This window comes from Elephas maximus, chromosome 19 (genome assembly GCF_024166365.1).
Source record: "Elephas maximus indicus isolate mEleMax1 chromosome 19, mEleMax1 primary haplotype, whole genome shotgun sequence".
NCBI lineage: Eukaryota > Metazoa > Chordata > Mammalia > Proboscidea > Elephantidae > Elephas > Elephas maximus.
The window spans coordinates 16,252,822-16,268,762 of NC_064837.1; the positions used below are offsets into that span (position 1 = coordinate 16,252,822).

General features: G+C 43.9%; 1 protein-coding gene across 1 annotated transcript in view; it reads right to left on the reverse strand.

Moving 5' to 3' along the window:
* The window catches only part of PITPNM3 (PITPNM family member 3), a 111,399-nt gene that overhangs the window by 55,849 nt on the left and 39,609 nt on the right, over positions 1-15,941 (reverse strand). The gene's annotated exons all lie outside the window — the stretch shown is intronic.

Consider the following 15,941-nt stretch of genomic DNA (forward strand, 5'->3'; position numbering starts at 1 on the left):
TGCCCGCTACGTGGAGGCCTTTCTAGAGTAGGGCTTGCTGGGGTGGCTCTGGTGGTGTGGGAAGTACTTCCTGAAGTGGGGACCCACCGAGACCGAGGGGGTGCGGCTGACAAATCAGAGGCTGAGGGACCAAAGCCTGACCCGGGCTGAGAGTGGGGATCAAGGGGACCGGAGAAGGGAGTGTTTACAAGGGGTATGGAAGAGAGGCCTGGGAACTGGCTAGTGTTTCCTGCAGGCCTGGCTTCTTCCGAAACCTGAGCTGGGCATCCAAGGGACCTGGGCAGGAACAGCTTGATGTGTGACACGGTGAGCGTGGGGCCAAGGTAGCAGGATGCTGGCCCAGCCTACCCAGCCCGGCTGGCTCCATCTTCCCTCGCAGCAGCTGCTGCCGGTAGATGAAGAGTCTGCTGTGAACACCACCTTGCCGATGAACGGGCTCCCACGGTGAGGCTGATTAACCAATGTGCAGCTGCCTCAGCCACCGCCTAAACGAGACCCCACTTGGCCTGCAGCTTTCCAAGGCCCCTGGGCCCCGACAGCCTCGCCCGATCTAAAGCTTTCTCAAGAGCAGAAGCTGCCAGAAGCTTCCTGCAAACACGTCAATGCAGGGAACCTGGAAGGCAGACCAACATGCCTGCCCCAGCTCTCCCAGGAAGCCCTAACCTCTCCACCAATTCTGCTTGTCCCAAACTCACACAGCCCTCCAAGGAGACCCCTCCAAGTGCCCACTCATGGTCTGCTGAGAGAATTTATATTTCCTCTTCCCATTCCCCTTCCAACAAACTGGGAGCTCCCCAACAGCTAGAGAAGCAACCTTTGTAGCTAAGAACAGAACCAATGAGTGGATTCCGACGCATGGCGACCCCGTGTATCACAGAGTAAAATTTTACTCCATAGGGCTTTCTTGGCTGTGATCTTATGGAAGCAGATTGCTAGGCCTTTCTTTCACGGCACCACTGGGTGGATTCAAACCAGCAACCTTTAGGTTAGTAGTCAGCTCTTAACCATTTCCAAGAGCAGGAGCACTTTCTTCCCTTCTCTAAGGGGAGAGTTGAGTGGCTACTAAGGAAGAAAACCAGACAAGCTGGGCCTGGGGGAAGAAGGGCCTGGGAATTCCCATCCTGATATGCCAGGAAGTGTCTTGGAAGACTCCACGGAAGCAGGGATGGGAGCAGCTGAAACCTCAGGACACGCACTGGGCCCTCCTCTTGCTAGCTTTGGGAGTCCTAACCAGGCTCTGGTTCAGCCTGTAACTCAGCTCATGACCTACGGCTGATAAGAAAACACCCAACACTGGGACCATCCTGCTCTCCAAACTCTGGTATTCCCGAACACTCCTGAGCCACTGCTGAGCTGCAGGTTAAGATTCACCCTCATTACCTCTCATCTGGCTCAGGGCAACTCCCCTACATTCATCCCTCCTTCTAAATCCTTGACATTGGCTTCCAGAATGATCTTTCTAAAAAGTGGCACATTGCTTCCCTGCTTAAATCACCCCTTGGATCCTCAGGCACTCCCAAGAAGGCTCCAACTCCTCAACCCATCATTCAACACCTTCACGGGCAGCTGCTGCCTTCTCTCCCTGCCTCTTCTCCAAGACCTCCCCACTCCCTTTTGCTATCCCAGCCCAGCATCTCACACCCCAGCCCAATGCCTCAACCCCAACCCAACATCTCACACCCCAGCCTAAAGACTCACACTCCCAGCCCAAGACCTCAACCCCAGCCCAATGCCTCATACCCCTGCCCAACACCTCAACCCCAGCCCAGCATCTCACACCTCAGCCCAACACCTCACACCCCAGCCCAAAGCCTCACACCCCAGCTCAAAGCCTCACGCCTCCAGCCCAATACCTCACACCCCAACCCAATACCTCACACCCCAGCCCAAAGTCTCACACCCCAGCCTAACACCTCACACCCCCAGTGCAATGCCTCATGCCCAGCCCAAAACCTCATACCCCAGCCCAAGACCTCATACCCCTAGCCCAACACCTCACACCCCCAACCCCACGCCTAGTACCCCCACCCCAACACCTCACACCCCCAACCCAACACCTCGCACCCCCAGCCCAATGCCTCACACCCCCTAGCCCAACACCTCACACCCCAGCACATCTCATACCCCAGCCCAACGGCTCACACCCAAAGCTTCAAACATGATGAACCTTGTGTGATTTCTCAAATCCCCCTGCTTCCTCATGCCTCCCTCCATGTCTCTGTATCTGCCAGTCCCTCTGCCTGTTACACCCTCCTTGGTCTGTCCAGAAAATTATCCTTAGCTCCTCTCCCGATGTCTCAGGTCAATCTGCACTTATTCTCTGATCCTTCTGTACTTTGTTCCCACTCTTGTTAGAACAATTAGCTCACTGAACTAGAACCACCCCCCACTGCCTCTCTGGGAGCTGGACATTTCTGAGTTTGTTTCTGAGTCATCTCTTGTCCCTAGCCTTGACCAGCCCAGGGTCTGACACAGAGTAAATATCAGGATGTGCGTGCTGAATGCATAAGTGAGTGAGGGAGTGCATGAACGCCTGATGAGCCCCTAACGGCCTTGAGTTTAGAATGGGAGGGAAAGCCCACGCTCAGAAAGGCATGATTTGAAGCAGGCTGGTCAGTGCTGCAGGTGGGGGACCAGCAATGCTATGCTGGGCAGGAGGGAGGGGGCTTTGTGAGAGGCTGCGGCATCAGAGAGGCTTCTTGGAGGAGGAGACCAGATTTGTGAGAGCTGTAGATGAAATCAGGGGAAGAGCAGGGGCAAAGGCAGGAAGCGGAAATGCAGCCTTCCATCCTGCCCTGCCATTTGGCCAGAACATAGGGTGAATGGAAAGATGGGAGAAGGGAGCAGAAGTCCCAGAAGCCATGAATATCGGAGTCAGAGACAACCTGGATCTAGCAATGATTTACAACATCACTCATGGTAACTGTTCCAGCGCTGCTTGATCCATGTAATCACGGAGAACTCACTAACCCCAAACACTTAAAATTGTTAAAAGAAGGTTGGACTCAAATCGTCGATGGTCTTACATGCCAGGCTGGGGAATTTAGGCTTCATTCCGCAGGCAATGAAGAATTAGTTGCCAATCCTGCAGCAGAATGACATTACTGGCTTTATGTTTTAGAAGCACCACACTAGAACTGGATAAACATGGCACCGTGGATTGAATTATGTCCCCCCAAAATTATGTGTTGGAATCTTCACTCCTCTACCTGTGGATGTAATCCTGTTTAAAAACGAGGTTTTCTTTGTTATGTTAATGAGCCCATAACAGTGTAGGGTGTGTCCTAAACCTAATCACTTCCGAGTTATGGAGGGCAGATAAGACACAGAGGCACACACAAACATGGCGGCAGACGGACTTTTATGAGGCTCGTCTACAAGCCAAGGAACCAAGCAACACCGAGACTACCTACAAGGAAGGAATCAATGTGGTCGAGACCATGATTTGGACTTTCAGCTTCCGAACCATGAGAAAATACATTTCTGTTCTTTAAAGACATCCACGTGTGGTATTTGTGTTATAGCAGCACTCGGAGACTAAGATACATGGCAAACTGACTCCATGGTCTAGCCTTGTCCTCCAGCCCCAAATTCCTATAAAATGACATTTTATATGTTTATGTACATTAATCTTTGTAGTGCAGTAAAATAAGAAAGGATATCCTTAGCAGTCCAGAAATTATGAGGCATCCCCAAAAGGAAGAAGACAGAGAGCGATATCTGATGGAGGGACAGAGAGCTGGTCACATAAATGACAGGGCCCAATGAAAATCAAAACACACGGCCGCTTCTTCAAAACTTAGAAATTTTAAGATGACAAGGAGTCATTGTTTAGGAAGCATCGAGTATCTGTTAACGGTGATGGAAAATTTGGCAATGGATATGAGCGATGGTTGCACAACATGACTAATGTAATCAGAAGAGAGAGAATTTAAAAATAAAACAAAATAAAAAAAAGAATTTCAACACAGTGACAGCCAGGCATTAAACCAAGTCTAAGACCCTTCTAAGCGTGCAGCCATGAAACCAGCCCTGGTGGGAAGAAACCACAGCCTCAAGCCTGCAAAGGAAGGTCCGTGGCCAATGGTGGAGGCAGCTCGGACGGAGCTTTAGACTCCTGGGTGGAAAATACAGGAGCAGAAGGCAGCTTTGACCATTGTCTAGGGTTCCGTAGTAAAGAAGCCAGGTGATTTGGCCCTTGCCCACCAAACCCTGCCTCCAAATGAGAGAAGGAAACAATGTTTGAGAGACAGGACACCCTGGAAGCTGGAATACACAAGAGCAGTAAAAGGAGCTACTGGCCCAACTCACCTAACAGCATTTTCTACACTCCCTAAGGTTGCAGTAAACAGGCATATCACATAACTCAGAGACAGGCTATCAGGGAACTCCAAGCACAAGGCAGAAGATAAATCCAAACATTACTAAATATTAGAGGGAAACCAACAATGTGAAACAGATGTGATACGCAACGTCTGGAGGAGAGGAAAGGAAATACAGGGAAATGGACCTGTGGAGTGTTTAGACAAACCTCGTATCAGAATCATTAATGGTCCTCAAAGTTTAGCATGCATCAGAATCCCCCAGGGGGCTTGGAAAAACACCTGCCCCCAGTTTCTGATTCAGCAGATCTGGGATGGGGCTCCGGAATTCACATTTCTGACAAGTTCCCAGGTGCTGCTAATGCTGATGGTCCAAGGACCATTCTTTCAGAACTACAGATCTAGATACAACGGCATAAACCAGAGTCAGGGGGTAAATGGCAGGAAAAAAAGACCCTCAAAAGGAGGAGGCAGAGAGATTGATCACGGACATGTAGACAGTGGCTGGTCTCTTCCTCTCAGTGCGGATGTGTCCTTGGTGATGCTAAGTTTTTTCAAAAACGGTAAGAGCCCTGACTGTAAATAGTCCTTTAAATGATAACTTAGATTGATAATACAAATTATTCTGACATAGACATAAAAGAGCTTTGACAGGGCAAGATTTATCAAGGGCCAATCAGAATTTATCTCAGGAATGCAATGTTGGTTAAACATATGAAAACCAATCAATGTAATACACTGTTAGTCATAGAATAAAGGACAAAACCCACACAATCACCTCAATGGATACAGAAAAACATTTGACAAAATCCAGCACCCTTTCATGATAAAAACACTCAACAAACTAGAAATAGAAGGGAACTTACTCTACCTAATAAAGGGAATCTACAAAAATTCACAACTAACGTCATAAAGGCAAAAGACTGAAAATTTTCCCCCTAAGATCAGGAACAAGGCAAGAATGTCTGCTCTCGCCACTTATAGTCAACATTGTACTGGATGTTTTAGCCAGGGCAATTAGCCAAGAAGAAGAAATAATAGCCATTTAGATTGGAAGGAAAGATGTAAAACTATCTATTCACAGAGGCCAGGATCATGTTTATAGAAAATCCTGAGAGCAGATGGTTTAACAAGGCCTCTAGGTGATTCTGAGCTAATAAATGAGTTCAGGAAGGTTGCAGGATACAAGATCAATATACACAAATCCATTCTACTTGTATACACTAGCAATGAACAATCCAAAAATGAAATTAAGAAAATAATTCCATTTACAATAGCATCTAAAGGCAGCATTATTCAGACTAGCCAAAAAAAAAAAAAAAGGAAACAACCCAAATGTCCATCATCTGATGAATGGATAAACAAAATGTCGTATATCCATACGATAGAGTATTATTCAGTCACAAAAAGGAATGAAGGTTCGATTTCATGCTACAACATGGATGAACTTTGAAAACATTATGTTAAGTGAAAGAAGCCAGACACAAAACGACAAATATTGTATGGTTCCATTTATAGGAAATTTCCAGAATAGGCAAATCCACAGGGACTTGGGAAAGGGAGTACTGAGGAGCAGCTGTTAATAGGTACAGGCTTACTTTCTGTGATAATAAAAATGTTCTGGAATTAGATAGTGGTAATGGTTGCACAAATTTAGAATATACTGAAAACTACTGAATAGTACACTTTTAAAGGGTGAATTTTATGGCATGGGAATTATATCTAAATTTTTAAAAGAGGATATGGGAACACCTCCTTTATTTGGACCATGTTAATGGTAGCTATGTGCTTCCTTAAGTAATTAGAATCAAGATCACTCCTGTCCTGCCTAATCATCTCACTTATGATTTGGCTAATTAATCCAGTCTTAAGTGTGTGTGGTCTATTCCCACCAATTTCTAACCTACTAGAAAACTCTGAACTTCACAGAACAAACCAAAAGCAACTTTATAAGGCATAGAACCCGTGGTACCCATAAATCAAAAATCAGGTTGTTATGAAAAAAGAGCCAATCAAGAAACATGAAAATGAAAAGATTATAGCCAGAAAAATAAAAATACATTAAAACTCAATAAAACTGCTGACCAGAAAAATTGAAATAACTGAAGAAAAGAAAATTAGTAGGTTAAAGCCAAGGAATACTCATAGACCCCAGCAAGGACCAAGAAATAAGAATAGGGAAGACAAGTTGAGAACACCTAGAAAACTTCCAGCAACTCTCTAATATAAGGTCTGGAGAGAAACCAGAGAGAAGGAAACACTCGAAGAAATAAGGAGAACCTTCACAGTAATCAAGACAGAACACCAAGTACACTCACAACAAAAAATGACAACCAAAATCTAACCCAGACACATTGTTTGTGATTTCAAAATACAAAGAATAAAGGCTAAAATCAATTTAAAGCTTCAAGAAGGGGAGAAAACAGGTTACCCACAAAGAAATGAGAATCAAACTGACCTCAGTCTTTCCGCCAGCAACACTGAATGCAAGAAGGCCTTGGAGGAATCTCCCCAAAGTTAGCTGGGAACAGGATTAGGAAGGCAGGCAAGTCTGCATTCAAATGAGAACGCAAAATCAAGATATATTTAGAAATTCAAGGACTTGGAAAGTTACCATCCAAAGTCCCTACCGGAAAGAATTACTTAAGGAGATATTCTAGGGAAGAGGGAATAAATCCAAGAGAAAGGAATGAATTTAAGAAGCATAAGTGAAAACCATATACTAACAAGGGTGAATTTTACTGAATATAAGTTATACCTCAATATAGTTAACTGAAGAAGAGGAAGGAGGAGGAAGAGGAGGAGCCATGCTGATAATATAAAATAGCCCTTCCCCCCAAAAGCAGTAAAACTTATTATTAAGTTGAAAACAGAACTGACAAGAATATAGAACCAAATGGGCAAGGATCATGGAAATAAAGGAAGTAAAAGCATCCTGAGGTCTTTTCCTACCTGCAACAGGATACAGATAATGATTTAACCTGGATCCTGATAGAAAATACCAGTTTTCAAATGTGAGTTAAAAATCTAAATTTTTAGAAATGTATAAAAAACCTATATAAGAAAATTTATGTCAACAAGAGGCAGAAAAAAAGGGGAGGGAAAACTGTATTGATGAGCTTGATCTAATGAATGGTAGAGAGACAGATAGACAGACAGATAACTTGGAATGCAACATGTATAAATAACATTTTTTTTAATTCATATTGAACATTCATGAAAGATTTAAAATGCTTATCTCTAGAATCTAGAAAAGTACAAGTAAAATAAACTCCAGAAGGAAGAAGGAAAAACATAGCAAAAATAAAAGCAACGCTAATTTATATAAAGAGTGCCCGTGGCACAGTGATTAAGACCTTGGCTGCTAACCAAAAGGTCAGCAGTTCAAATCCAACAGCCACTCCTTGGAAACCCTGTGGAGCAATTTATACAAATTAAATTTTAAAAGTTAGAGTCGATCAATAAAACTAAGAGCTGGTTCTTTGCAAAGACCAAAATAGACAAACCTTTGGCAAAATTTACGAAGAACAAGATAGACAGAAGAAGGAGAGGAAGAGAAGGAAGAGGAATGGGAGGAGGGGAACGAGAAAGCAGGCATAACTTTAGAAAGTAATTTTTCTACCTGAGGAAAGATATTTCTGAAATCCTAGGGCAAGGGTCATACTTATTGGTGACATATTTAAGAAAAACATTTCCAGTATATAGTCAGGATCAAATAAGAAAGCCTGCTATCACTCCTGCTACTCAACATCTGTCTGGAGATCCTGTGCAATGCAATCAAAAGAGATCAAATAAGAAAGCCTGCTATCACTCCTGCTACTCAACATCTGTCTGGAGATCCTGTGCAATGCAATCAAAAGAGAAAAACAAGTAAGCAGTGTAAATATTCACAAGAATGTAACTGTTAAGATCTGCAGATGACATGACGTTCTACCTACAAAATCCGAGAGAATCAACTGACAAGCTTAGAATATGCAAATTCAGCAAAGTGGCATGGTTCACGAGATAAATATTTTACATATACAGCAGACAAGTAATTTATATCCAGAATATATAGAGAGAGAGAGCCCTGATGGCACAGTGGTTAAGAGCTCAGCTGGTAACCAAAAGGTCAGCAGTTCGAATCCACCAGCCGCTCCTTGAAAACTCTATGGAGCAGCTGTACTCTGTCCTATGAGGTTGCTGGGACTCAGAATCAACTCAACAGCAGTGGGTTTGATATCTAGATGTGTGTGTGTAAATATATGCATATATGTGTAGTATGTACATATATATGAAAAGTATATATATATAAAGGACAAATGACCTAATAGAAAAATGGCAAAAGTTACATTTCAGAAATTCAGATAAAAGAATATAGGGTTGGTCAATACATTTATGAAAAGGTGCTTAGTCTCACTCGCAATCAAGTAAATACAAAATGAAACAATGAGAAAACATCTTTACTCATCAATCAGGTAAAATTTTAAAGTAGTTTGATAATATCAAGTCTGATAACATTGTGGGGATTTTTTATCCCAAGCTTGGTGTGAATATAAATTTGTACAGTGTTTTTGGAAAACAATTTGGCATTCGTATACAATTTTCAATGCTTATACCTTTCAACCCATGTAACATTTTAATAGTAAGAAATTCTAATCTCTATCGATTGTTGTTAGCTGTCACTGAGTTGGCTCTGACTCGTGGGGATCCTATTTACAACAAAACAAAATGTTGCCCTGTCCTATGCCATCTTCATGATCATTGGTATGCTCAAGTTCATTGTTGTGGCCACTGTATAGTATGAGTGTCTTCCAACCTAGGGGGCTCATCTTCCAGCACTATACTGGACAATGTTCTGCTGTGATCCAAGGGGCTTTCATTGGCTAATTTTCAGAAGTAGGTCAGAAGGCATTTCTCCCTAATCTGTCTTATTTGGGAAGCTCTGCTGAAACCTGCCCACTAGGGGTGATCCTGCTGGTATTTGAAATACCAATGGCAGAGCTTCCAGTGTCACAGTACAACAAACTAACAGATGAGTAGTGGTGTCTATCAATACAGAAAGGTCAAATAAACTATGGTGCATCTATTATAGAGAATACTGTAGCAGAGGTAAAAAGAAGTAGATGGGTCTATATGTACTCATATGAAAAGCTCTCCAAGACCTACTGTTAAATGGGAGACGGGGAGGCAAATTGCAGTCTAATATGCTCTATCTCTAGAGAAATACTCTTCGCATTGATCAACTCTGCAGTGAGGTCTTCAGCTGAAGAAGTAGTGAAGGGAGACTTTGTTTTTATCTGTATTGTTCACTTTTTTTTTTTTAAATGAGAAGGTATTGAAGAAATAAGGTGGCCTAGACTGATGCTGAAGGATCCCTCTCCATTTCAATAAATATACTGGGCAATATATTACAAGAAAATGTAAATACCTAACTGTTATGGATGGATTTACGTCCCCCAAAAAGGTATGTTGAAGTCCTAACCCCCAGTACCTGTGAAATACGACCTTTGAAAATAGGATCATTGAAGATGTTATCAGTGAAGTTAACATGAGATCTTACTCGAGTCCTTATAAAGAGGAGAACAGGGAGACACAGGGAAGACAGCCATGTGAAGACAGAGACAGAGTGATCTACAAGCCAAGAAACACCAAGGATCGCTGGTCATCATAGAAGCTAGGACACAGACATGGAACAGACCCGCCCTCAGATTCCCCAGAAGGAATCAACACTACTGATACCCTGATTTAGGATATTCAGCCTCCAGAGCTGAGAAACAAAAAATTTCTGTCCTTATAAGCCACCCAATATGTGGTACTTTGTTACGACAGCTGTAGGCAACTAAGACAACCACCAGGCTCAAAGTAGAGATAACACACAGGTGGCAGAAACAAAGAGGAAACTGCCATGCAAAAATAAAAACAATCTTTCAGAGAGAAGGGCAGGTGGATAGAGGCTCCAGGGCTAGAGTCTGAGAGCCGATTTTTAACTCCAGAGGCTCAGCCTCACCCTGTGGAAGGTGAGGCGCTAAAGTGGAGCCCCCTCTACGGTAGGAAGCCTTGAAAGGTTGCTCCATTCATAAATGAACTAAAAAAAAAATCCATTTGGGGAAGCAGCAAAGACATCATTGACAGATAGTGAGAAAAAAAAAAGTCACACTTCAGTAATTAAAACCCCAGGCCTGCACCACATATGGGTACAGGGTCCAAATTTATACCGCCCATGCAGGATGGCAATTCTAAGCTGTAAATTTTTTTTTTTTTTGAAATTTCTGGAATTTCTTGTGAAATGCGATTTTACGACTGCTAAATTTATTCTTAGTTTTTTTCTAAATTTTATTTATTTTGTTATGGTTGAGAATATACACAGCAAAACATACACCAATTCAACAGTTTCTACAGGTACAATTTAGTAACATTGATTACGTTCTTTGAGTTGTGCAACCATTCTCGCCCTCGTTTTCTGAGTTGGTCCTCCCTCATTAATATAAACTCACTGCCCCCTAACATTCTTGTCTAAGGGGTTGCTGTTGTCAATTTGATCCCATATAAATAGTTCTTAAAAGAGCATAATGCTCAAGGCAGAGCTTTTTTACTAGTTAAGCTAAACTACTGCTTGGTTTTAAGATGACTTCAGGGGGTATTTTTGGTTTAAGGTTTAAAGACTACTTCAGAGAAATAGTTTCAGGGGTTCATCCAGCCTCCACTGCTCCAGGAAGTCTAGAGTCCATGAGAATTTTAAACTCTATTCTGCATTTTCCCCCTTCTGATCAGGATTCTTCTACGGAATCTTTGATCAAAATGTTCAGTGGTAGCTGGGCACCATCCAGTTCTTCTGGTCTCATGATAAAGGACGCAGTTGTTCATGAAGGCAATGAGCCACACATTCCATATCCTCCTCCTGTTCCTGACTCTCCTTCTTCCTCTGTTGCTCCAGGTGAATAGACACCAATTGTTGTGCTTTGGATGGCTGTTTGCAAGCTTTAAAACCCCTACGCTCTAAGATAAACATACGAATTGTTCTGAATGAGTGAAACACTCAGGCCCAGCAGAAACAAGCAAGATCACTCTCTATAAGGACACTTTCACAACCTAGGGCACACCATGTCACTTTGAGAACATTCCAAAGAAAGGTGATCCAACAGAAAGCAGAAATTATCCAACAATATCATTAGCATCACACAAATAAAATTTTGCTGAAGATCATTCAAAAACGGCTGCAGTAGTGCATCCACAGGGAACTGCCAGAAATTCAAGCCAGATTCAGAAGAGGCTTGGAACAGGGGATGTCATTGCTGATGTTAGGCAGACATTGGCTGAAAACAGGGAACACAAGAAAGATGTTTACCTGTGTTTTATTGACTGTGCAAAGGCATTCGACTGTGTGGGTCATAACAAATTACGGATAACATTGCAAAGAATGGGAATTCCAGAACACTTCATCGTGCTCACGAGGAACCTGTACATAGACCAAGAGGCAGTCCTTCCAATAGAACAAGTGAATACTGCGTGGTTTAAAATCAGAAAAGTTTACATAAGGGTTGTATCCTTTCATCATACTTATTCAATCTGTATGCTCAGCAAATAATCCAAGAAGCTGGACTATATGAAGAAGAACAGGGCATCAGGATTGGAGGAAGACTCATTAACAACCTGTGATATGCAGATGACACAACCTTGCTTGCTGAAAGTGAAGAGGACTTGAAGCACTTACTAGTGAAGATCAAAGACCACAGCCTTCAGTATGGATTACACCTCAACATAAAGAAAACAAAAATCCTCACAACTGGACCAATGAGCAACATCATGATAAACGGAGAAAAGATGGAAGTTGTCAAGGATTTCATTTGACTTGGATCCACAATCAACAGCCATGGAGGCAGCAGTCGAGAAACTAAACGACGTATTGCATTGGGCAAATCTGCTGTAAAAGACCTCTTTCAAGTGTTAAAAAGCAAAGATGCCACTTGAAGACTAAGGTGCACCGATCCAAGCCTCGGTATTTTCAACTGCCTCATATGCATGGGAAAGCTGGACAATAAATAAGAAAGATTGAAGAAGAATCGATTCCCTTGAATTATGGTGCTGACGAAGAATATTGAATTTACTATCAAATGCCAGAAGAATGAACAAATCTGTCTTGGAAAAGTGCAGCCAGAATGATTCTTAAAAGGAAAGATGGTGAGACTTCGTCTCACATACTTGGGACATGTTATCAGGAGGGATCAGTCCATGGAGAAGGACATCATGCTTGGTAAGGTAGAGGGTCAGCAAAAAAAGAGGAAGACCCTCAACGAGGTCGATTGACACAGTGGCTATAACAATGGTCTGAAACATAGCAACGATTGTGAGGTTGGCACAGGACCAGGCAGTGTTTCTTTGTGTTGTACACAGGGTCGCTATGAGTTGGAACCAACTCAATGGCATCTAACAACAACAGGACACACAGGACTTGCACAGAAAAGAAAAAGGCGGGTGGGGGGGAGGCAAGATGAGTTCACAATAAAAAATGAAGACTCAAAACCAGTGAGGTACAGTTATCAGAAACACACACACACACCCCAGAATTGATACCCTAAAAATTGGAGATAATAGAGCAGTCTGAAAGTGCCTACGCGACATATGTTTTAAATGGTTAAAGAGATAAAAAGTGGAACATAAAACACAATTAAGGCTTAAGACAAAGATAGTGCCATTTGGAACTTTGGGGAGCATAAGGAGTCTCTGGGACATCAGGTTGAGGGGATCAGGAAGCTACCGAAAACACAGTTCCGGAACTCAGGAGCGAGGTCTTGGCTGGAGTAAGCTGGGAATCATCACTGGGGGTTGCTGAAGCACTCACAGAAGAAGTGGTTGGCTAGAACGTGAACCATGAGAGGAAGGTCTCTGGAGTGAGCCCTGTGTTTAAGGACAGGTAATCGGAAGAAGACAGGAGTATAAGCTCTGTCCACTCCACCCATTTGGTGGCAGTATTCTGTGAATACTTCCAGGAAGTATTCTGTGAGCTCCCTTCTCAACAGATGTACCCCAGAGTCTTAGTCCTAAGGTTCCTTCCACAGCCTATCTCACTGCATACTAACCCGAGGCTATGATCTGTCTCTTTAGCTCTTTTGCTGTCACCTCCCAGAGGGTGACCATTCCATCCTCTAGCCTTTATCTCCCTACATCGAGCACAGGGCTGGGCTCCTTCAATGGCTCCATAAATGATCGTTGAAATGCATGAAATTAATATGTGTGTTCTATTGTGTTGTGGGAATTCACATCATGAATCCACAGGACAACGGGACTCAGAAAAAGGAGCTAGAAACTCAGCTGGTTTCCTCTTCCTCGGCCCTCTTCCCTCTCTCCCTCCTGCTTCTTATTTTTTACTGGGAAGAAACAGCATCAGCTCTCTGATGCGGACAGGCACACCCCCTGAATCAATCTTTCATGAGCATCACGAAGCATTTAAGGTTGTACTTACGCAAGATTTCCCATTCTTCTCTCCCTCTTCAATCATTGTCACTGTTGTTGTTGTTGATAGCTGCCATCGAGTCATCCCCTGATTCATGGCAGCCCACACACAGTGGAACAAAATGCTGCCCAGTCCTGCACACCTTTCCCATGATCGGCTTCGGATCAGACCCTTGTGCTCCACAGGGTTTTTTCTTTCTTTCTTTTATTATTGAAAAAAATATACACGATACCACATTTGCCAATTCGACATTTTTTCAGGTACATAATTTAGTGGTGTCAGCTACATTAATCATGTCATGTAACCACCACCCATTAATCATTGCCAAATCTCCCATCACCATGAAGAGAAACTCAATGCCTCCTAACCAATGGTCACAGGGTTTTCATTGGCTGATTTTCAGATGTAGATCACCAGGCCTTTCTTCCTAGCCCATCTTAGTCTGGAAGTTCTGCTAAAACCTGTTTGGCGTCATAGCAACCCACAAGCCTCTCCTGACAGATGGGCGATGGCTGCACATGAGGTGCATTGGTCAGGAATCAAACCCAGGCCTCCTACATGGAAGGCAAGACTTCTACCACTGAACCACGACTGCCCCGAATCATTATAATAATTACCTGTTATTGAATGCCTACTATGGGGCAAGCACTTTGCAAGTATTATCTCATTTAATCCTCACAACCTTTTTACTAGCTCCATTCTACAGATGAAGAAACTGAAGCTCAGAGAGATGAAGTAATGATCCTGGGCCACAAGCCATGGAGAGACACAGAGCCAAGGTTCAAACCCAGACCTCTCAGACTCCAAACCCACAGTTTCTGGCTCTACCATCAGCTCTCTCCTTCTTCCTTCTCCCCTCCCTCCACTGCCAGCTCCCTTCCCTCCTAGCTCACTCTGACTCTCACTCACTCCGTCCTTAGCTCACGCTGTGTCTGACTCATCCGTTCTTGGGCAGACAAGTGGGGTGGGGGTAGAAAGAGGGTGGCCAGATCAGTGGTGATTACTAGTTTGAGTTTGTCTTTTCATGGCTGCCAAGCATGGTTCTGAGGCAGGGCCTGAAATCCATGGCCCCTTCTGGGCCCCCTCTGCGGTCCCTGAGAGGAAGAAAAGAGCAGATGCATCACCCTAGGTCTCCTGCTACCAGGACAGGCCACGACCAAGGTGGCCATTCCCTTGAGCTGGGCCAGGGGCATCTCACCAAATACCTCCTGATGGGAGGGCCTTTCCCAGTCAACAACTATGCCTCAGACCAGGACTGAGGAATGGCAGAGTCAAAGGAGGAAGAAGGAGAGGAGATGAAGGAGACAAAAATGAGGAGGAATGGTATGTGAGGAGGGATAGAAAAACTTCACCTCAGGATACCAGGTGCAGAGCTTAGCACCCAGGATATAGGGTTCCAGCCGTGGCTCCTCACTCAAGAGTGAACTTAACTAAATACAGCCCTGCTCCAAACCTCAGTTTCCCCATATGTCATCTCGGACTTTATGACCTCCTCAGATACATCCCCCATTTGCCTTTCAGAGTCTGGCCCCATGGATTCATTGTTCAGGAACCCTACCTTGCTCCCCTCTCCCACCTTCTTCTAAAGGTCCTACCTCTTCCTTCAGCCCTGACAACTCTTAGATTAAGCCTGATCCCTTTATATCCTGATTTACACAGCGTCACACATCACAAGGCAGAAGCTTAGGTGAATCACCTCTGATCCCCCCTGCCAAGCACTTACACACAGTAGGTGCTCAGCAAACATTCTGCTAGTGATGGTCAGATGGAGAGATGGTCACGTGGAGAGGCAGATGCATGCATAAAAAAATAAGCCTGCTTTGTCTGCTGACCAAGCTCCTGGTCAAAATTCCCTTCTACAAGAAGCCTGGATTAATCCCCAGCCACAAACTCCTTCAACAGCTCAGCCAAAGGAAGTTGCAACCCTCCACTGCTGCCCTTCTCCCCCTAGACCTCAGCTCCTGCCCCTTCTCAAAGGCGCCTCCAGTTGTCACTCTACTTTATCCAGAAGATTCTAATCCCACAGGCCTGGCAGTCCAAGGAACTTGGACCCAGTCACCCAACCATACCTACCCATGCTGCTGCTGTTGCTATTGTTGGTGTTAGCTGCTATCAAGTTGGCCCCCAATTCAGTGACCCCTTGCACAGTGGAACAAAATGCTGTCTGGTCTTGCGCCATTCCCATG